Source organism: Vulpes lagopus, chromosome 11 (genome assembly GCF_018345385.1).
Source record: "Vulpes lagopus strain Blue_001 chromosome 11, ASM1834538v1, whole genome shotgun sequence".
Classification (NCBI taxonomy): Eukaryota; Metazoa; Chordata; class Mammalia; order Carnivora; family Canidae; genus Vulpes; species Vulpes lagopus.
In genome coordinates, this window is record NC_054834.1 from 68,123,952 (window position 1) to 68,140,540 (window position 16,589).

The 16,589-nt window shown below is 52.0% G+C and overlaps 1 protein-coding gene across 3 annotated transcripts in view; it reads right to left on the reverse strand.

Annotated features, from left to right (window-relative positions):
- Positions 1 to 16,589, reverse strand: part of TSPAN18 (tetraspanin 18) — a 186,758-nt gene that overhangs the window by 145,358 nt on the left and 24,811 nt on the right. For all 3 annotated transcript variants that reach the window (XM_041773562.1, XM_041773561.1, XM_041773563.1), the window contains exon 2: positions 7,522 to 7,600. The gene's annotated coding sequence lies outside the window, so the exon portion shown is untranslated. The remainder of the gene's footprint in view (positions 1 to 7,521; positions 7,601 to 16,589) is intronic.

The following is a 16,589-nucleotide window of genomic DNA, read 5'->3' on the forward strand; positions in this document are numbered from 1 at the left end:
TGGAGCAGCTTTATTCTTCACTGCCAGAACTTGGATGCAACCAAGATGTCCTTCAATAGGTAAGTGGATAAATAAACTGTGGTACATCCAGATATTACTAAAATATTATCCAGCATTAATAAGAAAGTTCTGACACCTGCTACAGCATGGACGAACATGGAGGGTATTATGCAAAGTGAAATAAGCCAGTGATACACACATGGGTGTGCACACACGCATACTCACCACACACACAAAATAACCCCAAAACACAAATATTGTATGATTGCATTTATATAAGGGATTCAGGGGCAAAATCATAGAGACAGAAAGAAGAAGGGGGGTTGCCAAAGGCTGGGAGAAAAGGGGAATAGGGAGTTGGTGTTTAATGGGCATAGAGTTTAAGTTTTACTAGATGAAAAGAGTTAAAGGAATGGATGGTGGGGATGGCCACACAACAATATGAGTGTATTTAATACCACTGAACTGTACAATTAAAAATGGTTAAAACAGTACATTTTATGTTATGTTTTTTACCAAACTTTTAAAAATGGGGTGAAAATGAGTGATCAAGTCATGAGAAGAGACTCATGACTCTGGGGAGAGTCTCTGGGGAGCTCTCTGGGGAGAGCTTAAAGGCATATTTTTTAATATTTTTTAAAGATTTATTTATTTATTTATTTGAACAAGAGCATGTGCACACAAGTAAGTAACCCAGAGTGAGGGAAGGATGGAGGAAGAGAATTGCGCTCAGACTCCCTGCTGAGCATGGGGTGGGCAGCGGGGTGGAGATATCTCAGGACCCTGAGATCATGACCTGAGCTGAAATCAAGAGTTGGACGCTTAACTGACCGAGCCACCCAGGCGCCCCTTAAATGCATATTTCTAAGTGAAAAAAGCCAATTTGAAAAGGCTGCAAACTGTATGATTCCAACTATAGGACACTCTGGAAAAGGCAAAACTATGGAGACAGTAAAAAAGATCAGTAGGTTAGTGGGGAGGGAAGGATGAATTGGCAGAGCACAGAGGATTTGTAGGGCAGTCGAACTATTCTGTTGGACACGATCGTGGTGGAGACGTGTCATTATACGTTGGCCCAAACCCACAGAAGGAAGGCGCACCACCAGCAGTGAACCCGGATACCAACCACAGGCTTTGGGTGATAATAGTGTGTCCATGCGGCTGCACTGATGTGTGGTTGTCACAGGCAGCACGATGGTGTGGTTGTCAGCGGTGCGGAGGCTGTCGGTGAGCGAAGACAGGGAGAATGTGAGAACTCTCTGCATTTTCCCTCAATTTTACTGTGAACCTAAAACTGCTCTAGAAAATAAAGTCTATTAAAAAAAAGAAAGAGAGAAAGGCTTCAGAGTCCAAGGCACCATCTCCCTCCATCCCACAGTGCCTTTCTATCCTAATATAACCCTGCCCATACCCCAAGGAGGGAGAACCTGCAGGGACCCCCAAAGCACAGGGGATGACGTCATTTGTTTCTTCTCACGGCGGCAGCTCCGGACAGGTCATTACACCACCCCAGCTAATGGAACAGCAGGGTGATTTGGGCTTTTTCCTTTCTTTTTAGGCTGTTAATTACAATATATTGTTTCACATTTTTGGCTAATAAAAGAGGCAGCTGGGCACCGCAGAATGATCACCAGACCAGGGTGGGGACAATGACAGACTCGTCCCATCTCTGGCATACCACTGCTGTGTGACCTGGAGCACACAGGTCCCTCTCTGTTGCTGACATGCCTCTGAAAATGGTGTTCCTACTCCCTCTCTCTCTGCCACACCTGGCTATTTGAAAGTTCTTCAGCTGTGATTCACAATGTGAATATATGTCATTATTTTAAAAATGTAATAATAATGAAGCCTCTTAAGGTCACGTTCTGCTCAGTTTTTCTGTGTGAACAGAAAAGTAATTATTTGCTCCATCTCTAGATGAGGACTTAGTATCTCCCCATGATGTCCAGGAGTAGTCACTCCCCAGAACGAATGGGTCTGTCTGGCCTTGCTCTCATGGTCAGCTGTGTCAGGGAAATGGAACATCTCCCAGGGAAAAGCTCTACTGGCTTTGCCTCATACCGGGGACAAGGTTGCATCCGGCCCTACGATGAACCTCCTTGTATAAATTTAAAACACTTGAAAAAGAAAGGAAGGAAAAGGTTTGGGATGGAAAGTATCCAAGAGGGCAGAAAAAGACCAGGTTGCTGTCATGAGTTACATATGGACATAGGGCTGGCCTGAGGCCAGAAGGTTCTGGCAGACTTTGGGCTGAGTGAGCAGGAAACTGGGGTGGTGAGAACCTGTCAGCCTGTCCCCTCACACATGAGTCCCAGCCAGAGAGTGACAGGGGAGCCAGGAGGGAGAGGAGGCCCTGGGGCTGGAGCCCCATCCTGGCCTGAAACTCACAGCCTGCACCCCATCTGTCAGAGCTGCAGAGAAATGAATGGTGGGGTTCAGATGGTACAGGAAATGATACCCACCCTTTCTGGAATGTCGCCTCCTTCCCGGGTGGTGGGCTACACACCTGATATCCATCATCTCATTTAATCTTGACCACGAAGCCTGCAACTGCAATGACTGTCTTCATGTAACAGGAGAGCAAATGGAGTTCATTTGCGCAAGCTAATGAGTAGCTAAACGACAGCCCTGAAGTCCATCTGGTGCCAAAGCTATGCTCTACCTCCTGCATTCAACTGCCCCCTGATTTATAAATACTAGATGGAAAATTATATATATCTATAGATTTATCTATATATCAAGAGTGAATCCCTTTTCTACCTGGCCGGTGAAAAGATGGGAGCCTGAACCCAACCAGGATGTGGGAATCACTGAACCCAGTGTCACGTCGGTTGCACGACTAGAAGTCAAAGGTCTGGATGGAGGGAGGTGCTGGTCCCCCCTCCCCACTTTGGCTGGGGTCAGAACACAGCCAGAGCTCTGGCCTTGGCTCTGAGGGCTGAATGATGAATGTGCCCAGTTCAGGCCAGAGTCCCCCCCTCCCCCATCCTGAGGACGGTCCGGAGAAGTCAGGAGTGCTCCAAGACCAGCATCCTCAGAGGGAGGTAGAGAGAATGACCTTCCAGCAGCAAAGGGGAAAGCGGGTGACATGGGGATGCGGGTTAGCAGCCTGGAGGGAAAGGGGTGATGCTGCTTCCTGCGGGCCACAAAGCAGATCTGGGGCAAGCACACGGAGGGTACAAGAAAATACAATTCAGCTCAGCGGAATATGACACTTGAACCTGTCGCAGGCAGCCTGGGGCAGCCCCAGGCAGCATAGGCTGCAATGGAAGCCCCGCGCCCGGCGTCCACAGAGACAGGAGGGCAGGAACTGACGACCACTTGGCAGGTCTTGTGCGGTCGATCTTCTGCCAAGAACTCAGTTAGTTGCCTTTCGGCCCCTCCCGGCGTTGGCAGAGCTGACCAGTGAAGGATACTGACCCACCTCACAGAGGCTTAGAGAGGTCAAGCAACCCGCCCAAGGTCACGCAGTGGAACTGAGCTGTGACAAGGACCAGGGTATTCTTCCAAATCATCCCGGGGGTGGGTAGGAGGTTAATCTCGCTCAGGTAGGCCACTGGCTTCCACTCTCACCTTTGGCATCTCCAGTCTTCCCGGGATTGGGAAGGAGCAGAAGAACATCTCCCTCACTCCTTCTCTCCATTCCATCATGATCTTTACCCCGATAACCACCGCTTTGCTTCAGAGCTGTATATCCTCTCCATTCTGCACTGCCCTAGATCATTCTGGCAGCCTCCCAACTGGCCTCCCTAACTGTGCCTCATTTTCCTCTTAAAATCCAGGGACAGTAGGATATACATTAGAATCACCAGGGAGCTACAGAGTTACACATAAAGCCAGAGTAATCAAGACGGCCCAGTATAGGCTTAAGGATAGACCCACAGACCAAGGGAATAGAACTGAGATCCCAGACACAAACATACCTATTATGGCAAACTGATTTTCAATAAGAGTGCCGAGACTACCCAATGGGAAGAGAATAGCGCTTCCAACACATGGTGCTGGGATAACTGGATAATTGTAGGCCAAAGAAAAACGTTGGGTCCCTACCTCACACCATATACAAAAATCAACTCAAAATGGATCACTGACCTAAATATGAGAGCTAAAACCATAAAACTCCTCGAAGAAAAACAAAGGAGTAAATCTTTATGACCTCGGATTTGACAATGGATTTTTAGGTGTGACACTGAAAGCATGGGCAACAAAAGAAAAAGTAGGTAGACTGGAACCCGGGTGCAGGATCTCCCCACCACCTGCTTCTTGCTGTCAGATCTCAGTAGGAGGAAGATCCCCATGCTTCCTAGAAACTGCTTTCATGGGCTCGCTCGGCCTGCCACACAGGGCTGGCTGTGGAGATTAAAACCATCAGGAGATGCCCCTCTCTCCCTGAGCTCTGAATTCCATGCAATGCTGCTTGGAGAATGCAGGAGGAGTGCCACCATGTCACAGGGTGATGCTGTGAGTCCTGCAGGGTGCCTTGTGGATGCTGTGGGTACCTCTGTGGGTGCTGTGGGGAGTTACAGAGGTTGTACAGGTGCTGCCACTGGCAACTTGGGAAGCCACCGTGGTGCTGCGGAGTATGGCTGTAGAACTTGTAGTTCTAGAAGGGTGCCTGCCGCACGGGGTGCCTTTGAGGGCACTGTGGGGTGCCGCAGGGTGCTGCAGGGTGCTGCGGCAAGCACAGTCCTTGGGACCGAAGCCCTGTGTTTAGGTCTGGATGCGACTGCTTTTTGGACACGAAACCTGGAATCATTTACAACTTCTCTGAATCCCAGCTATCCTCACCTATAAAGAGCTTATTAATACATGCCTCTTGGGGAATGTGGGGGGGATCAGCGCTTATCTACAGAAAGGGTCCAGTAAATGTCATCAGAGCGAAGTGTAAACCACGGGATAAAACCTCAGGAAAAACCGTTCACACCCAGGGGCCTCACACCCCGGAGTGTCAGAACAGAGAGCGGACACAACCCAGGCCCCACTCTCGGCCCTTTTTTAGACCACGCGCCGAAAGAGGTATGTGTCTCCAGGGTAACCTCACTGTTTGGTCACAAACACCAGACTTGTCATCCCAAGAGCCCGAGCCTCCTCAAGGAGGTCACCTTGGAAGGCCACGTTATCCCAGGGGACTTCCGTTGTTCAAAGCAAGCAGGAGGGCCTTGCCAGCAGGTTCCTCAGCCTTACAGCCACCAGGGAGGTGCGTGCTATCTGCCCATTTGATAGATGAGAAAACTGAGACTCTGGACACCAAAGTCACTCACCCGGGGTCAAATAGCTAGTGAAGAGCAGAGCTGGGAGCCAGCCTCCACCAGACTGGCCCCCAAACCCCAGCAGACATTTGCCACGACAGCACATGCTGTCTGCCTCCTGCCGACGGTCATCTTTGCGCTCTCCCAGGGACTCTACGTGTATCTGTTCCCTAGCTAACAGGGGGGGGGGGGTGCGAGGCTGAACCGCTGTGCTCCCTTGAAACCTTCCTGAAGGTAAACCAGGGACAAAAGCACCCTCGCTGCTTTTCTCTGTACTTAAAGAGATTCTTGCATCTCGTACATGGAGGCCTGTGGCTCCTTGATGGAGAAACATCCCTAGCAGAAAAGTCCTGGGGAAGTTAAGCTCTTTCTGACTCGCTTCAGCGCCTTCTCCTGATTAAGAAAAGCGTGCGGGATCCTGGCTCTGCGATAAGCCAGTGGCTTCCTGTGGGGAGCAGGGCGGGCTGCCAGGAGGCTTACAGTTGAGATTCTGGCCCAGGCAGCTGGCGGGAGGGGGGTAGCGAGCTGCTCCAAACATGAGCCTCACGCTCCTCGGCCACGGTCTACCCGGGGCTCAGCCTGGCCTTGCGCTATCTGTGCCTGGGAGCCAGCTGCCGTGCCTTGGATTCTGGCCTGGAACATCCGAGCCGGCCGGCAGCACCCTCCAAAAGTGAAAGGATGAGCCCAGAGGCCAGGGGAGGATCACATCAGTGTCCGGGAAAGCAGCGGAGTGCCAACCAGCCACGGCACCAGAGGCAGCTGGGGCTGCAAATGCCCTCACCTGGCTGGGCGCAGCACCCCACAGTGTGTACACCCCCCTCAATTCTTGCAGCAGCAGCCTTGGGGTGGGCAGGTGGGTCTGAACCTCCCTCATCTCATCTTCTCCCCAGAACATCCCCATGGGCGTGCTCCCATTTTGGGGATCAGAAAACCAGGACCTGCAAGGACGCCACGATGAGCCCAAAGTTTAAAAGCAAAAGCTCTAGGATAAGGAGACAAATCATTTTTATATCCCTTCAAGAAATGTCATTGGAAGAGGTGATTTGGCTTAAAGGACTTTGTTAATCAGAGAGTCACTCAAAGGAAAACACACAAGAATTGTAGGGTGGTTTGGCCCGGGCTTCCAATCTTCGCCATTGTGTGACCTTGAGCAAGTCACTTAACGTCTCTGAGGAGCAGTTCTCTCCTCTCTAAGATGGAGGCTTTTAGTGCCAAGACCACAGGGCCGTTAAGGGAACTGAATGGACCATACAGGGCTCATGCTGAGCACCGCACCTGGCGCGCAGAAGCCCTCAATCGGTGTTGGTTGACCTGACGCTTCCATCAGCCAGGTCTCAAACTCAGGCCAACTGCACCTTCGAATCTGGTCTTTCCACCGAGGGTCTGAGGCCTCCTTTGACCAAGGCTGGCAGTCACATCTCCTCGAAGCTTCCAAATACCCTTCCTCTCCACAGCCTTCCCCAAGCCCCCACCCACTCTGCTTCCCTGCTACCTCACCATACCCATCACTTCCTCTGGCTCAGCCCTGGTCTGAGAACCTCAGAAACTGAGGCCATGAGGCCTGGAACGGAGATTCAAGTCACCGCTCCCCATTCTACTAGTAAGGACACGACTCCCCATGAGAGAAATGGCTTATAAGACCTCTTGAGGCACAATGATGGTACTGACTGGGCCAGAGGACAGACATCCTGGCTCTTCATTCAGGAACCTTCCATGAGGCCATGAAACCCATCACCTGTCCTGGGGTTGTGGGCAGCCCAAGAAGCTCCCAGAACCCAACAAACCAAGACTTTTCCATCCTCATTTCCATCCTGGAATGTGAACTGTATCCAAAAGAGGGCCCTGAGATGGAGAGTGGGAATGGGAGAGTCATTCTAGAAAGGTCTTTTCTTCTCACAATCCCAAGATCATGGTGGTTGGCGGGGGGGGGGAGTGCTCTGTCTTCCCTTGGAGGGCTCACTGCCTCTCCTGATTCTACTCTCACTTCCTGGGCCGACCCTGAGGAGCAACCACGATGGGCAGCCTCCTTATCAGGCAGCCACCAGCCTTGATGAGACCCCACCTCTCCTCACGCCTCAGCTGTGCACCTCAACAAATGTCTAGGAGTGGGGACAAGAGGGAAGCTGCCCTCTGCTTGCCTTGCACCCTGGCACCAGCTGAAAGCTCTTTCACTTGGCAATGGAGGGTTTGTTGAGTGGGAAGAGAAGAGGAGAGACAATCACACTCTTATTTGAATAAGATGCCGCCATACTGCCATGTTGCCCAGCCATACCTCTTCCAACTGGTGTCTGTTCCTTCCAGGAGGGGCAGGATTCTCTTGAGGTCTCTTTCTGATGGCTTCAGGAAAAACTCTAGAAGGAGAAGAGGAACATAAATTTTAAAAAGGCAACAGCTAGTGAGGCATGTGGCTGCTGGGGGCCCCCTCAGTTCAGGCACGCACCCACCCCCTGGGTTCCTGCTCACTCCTTCCATCTCCACAAGCACAGAAAGACAGAAGCAAGCACCCAGCCCCGCGGAGACTTCCAGAGTGGCGGCCCCAGAGACCACCGACTGGAACATATTTTCAGGCTTCTAGATTCAGCCCAGGAGCCTGTACAATGCGCATGTGATGACATCACGCACGCTAATCACAATATCACATCACATTTGTTTGCTTCCGGCTAGAACATTAACAACTCGTTGTGGAAACTCCATTTTCCTCAGGCAGGGAAAAAAAAAAAAAAGGCTTTATGAGTAATTTTGAAAATGTGAAGGAGAATTAATCATTGTTTAATGAATTCAGGCTTTGGGGGCAGACGGGTACTTTCAAGATCTGGTAGTCACCAGGAGATAAATAATAAGATGCTGAGGCTTTGGTAGTGAACAAAATAACTCCAGTGCAGAGAGCAGGAGCCAGAAGCCCATTTCCTCTCTGCCCGGTGGACAGAGGGCCCCCAGGTCACGGGAGAAGGATCAGATGTGCCCAGACCAGGCCACATACCCGCCAGCCGAGGCTGAGGCCAGGCCTGGGGCACTGGCTTGTTCCCAAGCGCGGCTGAGGAAGCAAAGATCAGAGCTGACAGCGGAGACAGGACAGCCACGTCCCCTGACCCCCAAATCTCCCAGCCTCCCGCCCTCAAGGACCGCCCGCACGGTTGAAGTCAAGTTTCGCCTCGTCTCAGACGATGATGTCAACAATCCCAGGAGACCGTACCCCAGCTTTGGGCATGAAGGCCGTGAACCCAGAGGAGTTAAATAACCTGCCCGAGGCTGTAAAGCCGACATGGGGCAGAGCCAGGAGTAGACGTCAGGTCCACAGGAGGTCAAACCTGGCGCCAGCGCCGACTCCACAGCGGGGAGAGGTGCACGCTCCAGAGCAATGAGGTCCAAGTCTTCAGATCCCAGCTCAATGCACACTGTGCCTCAGAGAGCTTCTCAGAACTCCCTGCAAACTGACGGGGAACAGGCCTTGACCCCATTTGGCTATCTCTGCCTCCAAAATCCTCTCAGGCAGAGTCAACCCAGGGGCCCTCATACATCCTGGATCAGAGCAAGGCTACAACGCAAGGGATCCAGGGTACACACACCTACACATAGACATATCCAGCCATAGACAGAGACATGGCCACATGGATAAGGACATGGAGATACACGCATATTGTCACTAGAAAAGTGAAAGTTCTTTCCTATCCATCCATGGGGTCAACAGAACCATGGCAAAATCTTTGTCATACGACCCTCTAGGCTTCATTCTATGTAACGGCTTAGGTGTGTGCATATGTGTGTGAGCACGTGCCTGTGTCCCCCCCACCCCACGCAGACAGGGTGACTCTCTACACAAGTGGGTGGGATCTCACCACACTTGTCCTACATCCCCAGCTGGCAGCGCTATCGTGGCTCCCCACGGACCTGAGAACATAGAGATCTTCCCGAGTCTTCTGCCCCTTGGAAGGTGTGGCCTCCCCTTTATGTACCTCTCCCCGCTTCGAGACGCTGGATATTTCAGATATTTCCATCTCCAGCCGTTACAGCCTGGCGGCAATGACTCCCTTCTTGCTTACATCGCCGTGTGGGAATGTTCACGCCAGTCCCCAGCCTGGATGCCTGAACGTGGAACAGCGGGGCCGAGGCTCTGCACGTTCCACATTTGAATAGATTCCGACAAACCGCTTTCCCCAAATATTAGATCAGTTCCCCCCAAATAGCAGGACAGAAGGAGCCCCTCTCCTCGGATGTAAATCTGAACCCGGGGTTCTTCTGCTTGCCGAGTTGCTTTGCTGGTCACCTCCCAGTGGCCTGGAAGGCCAAGGCCCCTGGACAAAGGGGAGGCATTTATTTCTTGGCTCCCGTGGACGGCCACCGCTCCTGTCCCCGGGGACACGTCTGAGGAACTCGGGCCCACCTGAGCCAGGAACTACACTTACGGGCTCGGAACTGATAATGAGCTTTTATGAGCTCTGGGGACCATGAGGAACACGTATTAATGTCAAGCGTGCCCATCAGCCACGCAGCCCGGGTGAATGTCACACATTAACGAAATTAAAGGCTGCCGCCGAGTCGGGAAGGAGCTGCGGGCTGCGTGTCAGGCGGTGTAGGCTGGGCCTGTCAATAATAAAATTACTTTCCAGGCTTTGCACTCCTGAGCCTGAAGCTGTCTCCCGTCTTCGATGGAATTCTGCTTTGCTGCAGCCTGAGAAGAGATTAGTTTATTACCAGTCTGCCAGGAGAGGCAAAATCCAGCACTAATCCTAATTCCCATTTAAGCAAATCTGCATTATGTGAGGGAAACCAGCTGGGCTCAGAATTTCTGCCCCCACTTCCCCTGAGGTCTCATTCCATCCCTCTCCTCTCTGGGGGTGGGGGTCAGGGGGGGTCACCACAGATGTCAGAGCTGGAGCCCTCCTGGGAGAGGGAAAAGAATCCCAGGGTTTAGGGCCAAGAGGGGGAAAGGCCTGCATGGAAAGATGGTACTGGGAGACCCGGTTCCCTCAGGGTGTGGGAAGGAAAAGCCACCACGCCGGACCCAGGCTCCCTCCTGCATCCTGAGTCTGCCTCTGACTGGCTCTGTCACCGTGAGCATGTGACCTCCCTCCTTCGGGCCTCACTTCCTCATCTGGGAAACCGCTAATAGCAGCTGATACCTCATACGATGCTGTGAGGATCACATGAAAAATGTACAGACAGGACACCAGGGCACACACCGCCCTATTTCTTGAATTAAGACTCCTCGGGTTATAACAGCACCATTATTTGACCACTTCGCTTTGTGAATTATGGCACGTTTTGTTATGACGCATCCTGGTTTCGGAGACCTTAAAATAGAAAGATAAAGGGTGCCTTAAAATCCACGAAATAAAGGAAGAGTTTGGTCAAGGGCAGTGAGTGTGAGTGCTAGGAGCCAAGCTCCCCCGTGGTCTGAGGCCTAGCTCAAAACTTAGATCACCATCATCTTCTTCTTCCTTCCAAACAAAGCAAAGCTGCTCTGCATGAGAGAAACCAGCTCTCAATTTGCAAGAAAAATCCTGAGAGGTACCTCAGCGCCCTGGATGAGACCCAGACGAGAGACTTGACCTTCTATGTTGATGTTTCCTGCTCTATTTTTAAACTGAAACGGATTACATGTACACTATGGAGCGAGGGCCATGAGGACAGAGCCTCCTGAGGCCTCACAAACACAGCACCCTACGTAGCCCACACCCAGATCACAGACCTCGCTCCGGTTCTCCCCACCTCCATTGTTTCTCCATCATCCCATGTGTCCCAAGTCACCGTGCCTCTCCTCCTCCGTGGCCCCTGCCTGTCCCTGCCCGGGCTGAGCCTTACTGTTGCCTGTCAGCTTGCTACAAACAGGATCCCGACTGGTCCACTAGCCTTCAGCCTTGTTCCCTCCAACCTGCCCTCTCATTTGCTGTCAGACTGAGCCCATAGATGTGTCTCTCTCTTGCCTCAGTGGGTCCCCTGGCTTCTCTCTGCGGGCACACAGGCCTTTGATCATCTGAACCCCACTTGTCTTTCTAAGCCCTTCAGGTCCTCACAATGTGCACAGATCCAAGTCAAACTGAACTCGTGGGGGCCCACACCCCCCCACAGACATGCTTGGCCCAACCTCACTGCTGCTCACTCTGCCTGGAAGTCCCTTCTTCCTTTCCTAACCCTGAACTACACCTACCCCCAACTCTCCAAAACACCTGGCAAATTCCTACTCATCCTTCAAAACCTCCTTTCAACATCTCCTCTGAGAAACCTTCCCAGACCTCCAAAGGCACGATTAGTCCCTTTCTCTGGGCTCCCATAACAATTTGTGTGTATAGGTACCGAAGTCAGCAACACTGTGTGTGTTTTGTTCCATAGGATTTCTCTCAACTACCAGGACAGGGCTTGAATGGTAGAAGGCAGGAACTAGGTTATAGTTGGTTGCAGGGATGTATAAATAATATCAGGGATGGAAAGATGGATGGATGGATGGATGGATGGATATATACACACATAGATGCATGTATGCAGAAATGAATGGATGTGTGAATGCATGGATGGATAGATGGACACAAGCATGGGTGGATGTGTGCATGCATGGAAGGATGGATGATAGGAGGGATGGATGAATGCAGGGATGGCTAGAAGGACAAGTGAAAGGTAAATTCTGAGGTGAATCTACAAAAGAATGGGTGAAATGAACAGCAGGAAGATAGAAGTAGGTTAATGGGAGGAGAGAAGGACTAAATGGCTCAACCACTTGTATAATTTAATGGGAGGCTATGGTCTTGCAGCTATGGTCAGCGCCTCACTCTCTCCCACCAGAGTTAAGGGATCCACGCAGAGACCACACCATTGAATATCAACAGTCCTCAGCTTTGCCCCATCTCACCTCCTTGTTCTACCTGTGACCCACAAGACCAGGCCTCAGGAAGGAGGGCTCAGAGCTACCTCTTGCCTTGGCCTTGACCAGGTGAAGACCAGTGCTACAAGGAGAGCAAAGTTTTCCTGTGTCTGAGTCCAATGCCAATCTGTGGGGCAGGTGGTTTGTCAGCCATATGGCAGATCTGCCGGAGGCCAACCGTTTGCTTGGAGGAGATGGATGGCTGCTGATGGGGGTGCCATGCTCCCTTGGAAAAATGCCATTTAGGGGACCCTAAAATGACCAAAGGGCCAAACTACGTGGACAGCACAGCATGATTAAGACAGTTACCCATGAGTGGGCTTCTGTGAGAACAGATCAGCCACTAGAGCCTGCTGTCTGTCTGCAGCATGGGGCAGGACAGGTGGTGGGTGGGGAGGCTTCAGCACCAAAGGGCAGTCCATAGACAAGGCTTTCATGTCCCACAGGCCTGGGTTTGAATCTCAGCTATGCCACTTGCCACCTGTGTGACCTCAGCATCCCTCTAAACCACAGATTATTCACCCGCAAAGTGTAGACAATCATAGCCCCACCTCACTGGCCTGGGCTCAGGATCAGATGAGCTAATGGGCTGTGAGTACTCCCATGGGGCCCGGCACAAGCAAGCCCTTGAGGAACTGAGGACTCAGGAATAACATAAAGCAGAATCTGGTGCCACTTTCTGTGAAAGGGGTAGTGGCCACGATCAGTGGTTCCCAGGTATACTCTTCAGATCCTTCCCTCTCTCCCTTGGGGAGTCTACACCAAGAACAGATGGAGTTCACACATCTTATACACCCTAACGCTTAGCTTGCAACAGCTGGACTTGCTAATATTTTATATATTAAGTTCCCACGTGATGTTGAGGATCACTGGGTTAGAGTTGATGTCCCAGAACCCTGAGTCAGTAGGATGCTAGAGGACATGAAAGGGATGCCTTCCTGGAAGGATGAAGGGAGGGAGGGAGGAAGGTGATCAACCCAATGGTGAGTCTTTTTCTGGCTGGCTCCTGCCAGCAAGGCCTCTCTCCTGTGTGTCTGTGCTCCCCTCACTTGCTATCTCTCTCCCTTTCTCTCTCTCCCCCACTCCACTCCTCCTTGATCCCCTCTGCCCCTCTCTGTCTCTCTCCATCTGCCCCCCACGTTAGCCACCCTACATCTCCACCTGGCTCCTAGGTGGAACAGCCATCCTTCTGAGCCCCATGACCATAAAGACTCTAGGGTGTGTGCCCCAGGAAAGGGCAGCATCATCAGCGGGTGTCTGGTGGCCAGCTCAGCCTTGGCCCCCTCCCACACAATGCCAGGCTGGGCCACTGCCAGCAAGATGCATCGCTTGTTGACAGATAAAAATGCTGTATTTTATGGCCCTAAAGCCAAGCCAGGGCTTCGTTTTGCTGTATTTTAAATTAGCAACGCAGGGGGGTGATGTAAGGGTGGGGGAGAGGAAGAGGAGCCAAGACACGTTCAGGATGAGTTCCGGTTGGGTTTTATGACTCAACAACAATCATCACCCCCCCCCCACCCCTTAATGAAGCTGCCAGCCCTGGCCAGCTCTGCCTAGGTCTCTACCTCCTCTCCACCTGCCCTTGACTCCCTGTGGGAGGGAGAGTGCCTCTCTGCACTGCCTGCCCTGTCATTCAGCTCCAACACCCTCTGTTTCCATAATGAACCCCAGAATGGGCCTGCTAAGTGGCCCCCAGGGTCACAGTGGGGCTGAGGTGGGAGACCTGACATCCTCAGAAAGACTGGGATTTTTTTTTTTTTTTTTTGCTTGGGGAGTAGAGGCCCACTCCCTACATGGAATTGGGCTGAGTGCAGAAGGTGCTGGCACTGCTAGCAAGGGTCTCTGGAGGGCCCACCCTGGTGGTAAGGAATCTGAGCCAGTCTGAGCCCATCAGCTCTGGGTAGCTTGGGGATGGTGGAAGGGCCAGGGAGGAGGTGGAAGTTTCCAAGGAGGAGGGCATGTACAACCCCATAAATTAACACATGAAGCTGCTTATTCTCTGTGCAGCCGTCACAAGTAATCATCATCTCCCCTGCCCCCCACGTTCCATCATGTCTGGGGGCTCCCAAAGACGAGCAAGCCAGGGTCTCTTGTGCCCTCCACAGTGGCACCTGCAGGAGACAGATGCCCAGCTGAGCATGATGAACATGTGGCCTCTGGGAGCCTGAGACCCTTGTCTCCAGGGGACAGAACCCTGCACTTGCTCCCCCTTAGTCCTGTCTGGAAGCATTTTCTCATCACCTGAAGGGGGTAAGGACAAATGCCCGTCCCTCCCCTGGAGCTCTCTTCCTTTGAATCCTTGCTCTGCCTCCTACACGCTTCCCATTTCTCAGATGAGAGAAGTGAGCCTGAGCCACAGCAGCTTTATGTAACCACACACTGGTGCGCAGCTCTCGGAGAAAGGAAAACACGGAGCTTAAGTGATTCTCTCAACACTGTGTGCCAAGTAAGGCTCCCTCATTCTCATGAGGGGTCCCCGGCAGACCTGCCAGGCAAGTGCCCAGCATCCGGACCTGGGCATTTGGTGCCACTGGGACCTGGAGGAACCCAGTGGTTTAAGGGACCTTTCTCTGACAGCACAGCCTGGCCTGCCAGCCCCACCCACCACCACCACCACCACCCCGGCTCCCCTGGGTCATCTGCAGGAACAAAAAAATGAAAGATATGAACTCTATAACCCTTCCGCCAAGTGGCCAGTGTCCTCCTCCTCCTCCCCAGCAAAAGAAAGAGCTGATGCTCAGAGTTCCAGCCACTGATCTCCAGTCCCAGAGCTGAACCGGGCCAACAGAGGATGGAGGCCACGATCTTGTCTGCGGCCAAAGTCCCTGGAGCCCCTCTGCTGAGTCCAGCCTGCACGGGGCTGTCACCATAGTACCCGCACTCCTCAGGATGCATCCAGGAGGATCTCAAGCCACTGGCTATTTGAACAAAGATACCCAGGCTTTCAAAGATTTCGACAACAGCCCATTGCTTCGAGCACAAGGCTCAGGACTAGCGGAGACTCTGGGTGCTGACGTCGACTTTGGTACGAGTTGTGTCTCAAGGCGTTCCAGGCCTGGAAGTCAACTGGGGTCCACGGCGTGATCTTCCACTTCCAGGAGCGCCTGTCTAAGGAGGTTCTGCTTCCGAGAGCAGCAGTTTTTAAAAGCCACCCGACAGTAATAGAGATGTTTCCAAACTGGCCACCCTGCAGCTAGCAAGGAAGCCAAAAGCTGAGAACTGGTAACTGGAGCTGAGCAAAGGGGCCAACCCCACAACCCACGGCAGCTTTCCTCCTGGAACACGGGGCTCTGGGGCTTGTAATTCAGACTTTATAGCCCTGGGGCACCCCACGTCCCTGCCATTCTCCCCCCCAGCTCAAGTCCATGTAAATATATTCTAATGCAGAGAAGGGTCTGCGGGAGGTAAGAAGGCAGAGCCATTAGCATTTTGATGGGTTTTCCCAACACATGAACAAGAGCGGTTTAAAATTCATAGCACAGAGATTAATCGCAGTCCCGCCTCTCTCTACCCTACTTAAGGGGGGCCCGAGAACTTTTTAGCCCTTTACAAAAAGACCTTGATTAGGAAAGAGAGCTAGGAATTCAGTCCTGAGAGTCCTCCAGGGAAGAGCCAAGATGGTTTTCTAGACTGAGTGTGGAAGGCCTTCTAAACACAATCATACGGCAGAGTCGGGGATAAGGGTGGAGCAAAGGCTGGACACCGCTCAGGCGTGGGGTCCTTCCAGAAGGACCCAGCTGAGCCCGGGGGAGAAGCTCTGCTTGTTCCTAAGGGGCACATCCATCTCTCATTGCTGACACAGGCCCAGCCTCCTACCATCCACATTCACTCACTCAGCAAGCTTCCCCCAAAGGATCACCATATGCCACATAGTAGGTGCTTAGAGAAGAATCTGGAAGACAGTAACTCAGCAAATCCCTGGTAAGAAATTCAGTCTAAGGACGCCTGGGTGGCTCAGTGGTTGAGTGTCTGTGATCAGCCCAGGGTGTGATCCTGGAGACCCGGGATCGAGTCCCATGTCGGGCTCCCTGCATGGAGCCTGCTTCTCCCTCTGCCTGTGTCTCTGCCTCTCTCTCTTTCTGTGTCTCTCATGAATAAATGAATAAAAATATTTTTAAAAAAGAATTTCAGTCTAGATGGAAAGAGAGAGAAAGAGAGAGAGAGAGAGAGAGAGAGAGAAATGGGGATGAATCCAAGAAAATGGGATGAAGGAGGGGACCAAGAGAGAGCAGCTGTCCTGGGACTAAGGTGGAGAAGGCCTCTGACAAGCAGGGCCTAAGAGCAAATCACACCCTTTGGGGGCATTCCTGTCCTTCCTCAAAACCTTCCTTTGAAAGTAGTGATGTCATAGTAGGTGTAGAAGACAAGATGAACAAAGATTTCTAGAATATAATCAGAGAGACTATATAGCTATTGTTAATACGCATGACCCAAAAATTGGAAACCAGGCAAGGAGGAGAGGCCTGTCTTCTCTCAACACCCTG